This window comes from Arvicanthis niloticus, chromosome 15 (assembly GCF_011762505.2).
Source record: "Arvicanthis niloticus isolate mArvNil1 chromosome 15, mArvNil1.pat.X, whole genome shotgun sequence".
In the NCBI taxonomy this organism is placed as follows: domain Eukaryota; kingdom Metazoa; phylum Chordata; class Mammalia; order Rodentia; family Muridae; genus Arvicanthis; species Arvicanthis niloticus.
The window spans coordinates 7,523,593-7,526,053 of record NC_047672.1 but is presented as its reverse complement, the minus strand read 5'-3'; the positions used below and the strand labels follow the sequence as shown (position 1 = coordinate 7,526,053).

The window sequence follows — 2,461 nt, the reverse complement described above, 5'->3', positions numbered from 1 at the left end:
CTTTCTCTTGAGAATATTTTCCAGATTAATATAGCTTTTATTCAGTTGTACAAATAGGATTAACATTTTGTGCTCAGCACTACTTTTTAGGTGTTAACTCTGGAATGAGGCAATTAAATCAATAGGATTGAATTTCTAAGGCATGACTCTTGGGTATAATACATACCCAAAAGTGAGCATTCTGTATAGATATGACTATGATTGTATTTATTATCTATAATTTTTATATATACAGCATATACATGAAAGACATAGAAATGTAGGATATGATGTACAGTATAAAATATCAAGAGTTAAATAGACAGTCTATTCAAGAATTAGTAAGGAAAGAAGAATGGTAATTCAGCCAGTGTATCACAAACTTCATGTGTACTCTATTATTTTTTTCAGATATGTGAAATAAACTTCCACTATGATCTTAAGATGAATACACTCTTAACTCATGTTCTTACTCAAGAATGTCCTTTATTTCCAAGCTGGACTTGGAGTCCTAGCCAATATGTTTCTTTTTTGTTTCTATATTTTTATAATCATAGGTCATAGACCTAAGAGCACAGACCTGATCTTGTGTCAGCTGACCTTTGTTCACATCATGATGTTCCTCATTGCAGGGGATATTTGGCTTACAGACTTATTTGAGACATTGAACATTGAGAATGACTTCAAATGTAAGGCAACTTTTTACATAAGCAGAGTAATGAGAGGCCTCTCTATCTGCACCACCTGCCTCCTGAGTGTATTCCAGGCTGTAACTATCAGTCCTCATACCTCTTGGTTGGTAAAATTTAAACAAAAACTGAAAAAGTACATGATATATGCTTTGTTATGTATGTGGTCTTTCAATATGTCCTTCAGTAGTAACCGGATTTTCTATGTTGGTGCTTATACCAACGTGAGTGAGACCAATAAGATTAAGGTCACTAAATACTGTTCACTTTTATCCATGAACTATGTCATCAGAGGACTGATTTTAATAGTAGAAACTTCCAGAGATGTGTTTCTTGTAGGAGTCATGCTGATCACAAGTGCATACATGATGATTATCTTGTGCAGACATCAGAGGCAATGCAAGCATCTTCATAGCATCAGCCACCTGCGAGCATCTCCTGAGAAAAGGGCTACCCAGACCATCTTACTGCTGGTGGTTTTTTTTTGTGGCCATGTATTGGGTGGACTTCATCATCTCAACAACCTCAGTCATGTATGGAGGTACAACCCAGTCATTCTGACTGTTCAGAAGTTTGTGATGAATGCCTATCCCACAATTACTCCATTGGTACTAATCAGCTTTGATAAAAGAATAATTATTACACTGAAAAACATACAGTTAAAATACCACCATATATCTTAAAAGATGTCTTCTCTCTTCTTTCAAAAGCTATTAATTAATTTTTTATTCATAAGTGTTAGCTAGCATACATGCCTATGTCCATTTCCATGCACCCACAGAGTTGAGAAAATTTCATGGGATTCCCTAGAAGTGGACTAACCACTAGTTAAAAAGATTCATTCTGTGCAACCCCCGTTGTTCTGTTTCTAAAATACAGATTATTTTTATTGGATATTTTATTTATTTATATTTCAAATGCCATCTCCTTTCCCCATTTCCCCTCCCCAAACCCCCTATCTCATCCCCCCTCCTTGACCCGGACCATTTCCCATGTTGGGACACCGAGATATCCTGGACCATGCTGACCTACACTTGGGGGCTAAGTGTCCTGGCTCACACTACTCCACACTGCCCCATGTTTGGGGGCCTGGTGTTCCGGTCTGTTTGAGTCAGTCAACAGGGTCTAGCAAGAGAGAGAGTGGGGATGGGGGATCAAGAGACACGAAGAATGGAGATAAGACAGGGTATATGATCAAGTCCTATTTACTAAAAGGAAGTCATGGATATATATACACTTTACCACGTGCCTTGCAACCATGGACAAACAGGGGAACACAACTGAAGACACTTTACCACGTGTGCCTTGCAGCTGGGGGCATTAAACAACAAAACAAGATATGTGGGAAAAACAAGATCAGAGTATGCTCAGCTGTTGTAGGCTGCTTGCAAACAAGTCTGTTGTCAGGGTATATGGTCCGAGATGGCTGCAAAGATGATAGCTGCTTTCTGCTAGGAGTCGGCTCCCAACAGGTCCCTCCTTTAAATTTTTTTCTAAAGGGAAGGCTGAGAAAACTTACAAAAATGGTGCCTGCCTTAGTTCGGAACAAAGGAACACAGCCTCCCATTCCTGTCTTTGGATACTCAACAGCCATTTGGTTGAGTTCCTGTCTTAGGATGGTGAGGCCTCCCAGTTAGGGACAAGGGTCTTGAAGTGTTCTCTTACCCATCATTGACTATCCGGCTTAGCTTGTAGGTTAGGGGTTAATCCTTGACAGTCTCAATAGGTTTTAGAGTCCCTTACTTCTAACCTGTAATAATGAACCTGTATGGGTTTCATTTAAATAGCATCTA

At 39.0% G+C, this 2,461-nt stretch overlaps 1 pseudogene; it reads left to right on the top strand.

Moving 5' to 3' along the window:
* Nucleotides 1-442: 442 nt before the first annotated feature.
* On the top strand, nucleotides 443-1,351 carry LOC117720967 (vomeronasal type-1 receptor 90-like; annotated as a pseudogene).
* Nucleotides 1,352-2,461: the final 1,110 nt, after the last annotated feature.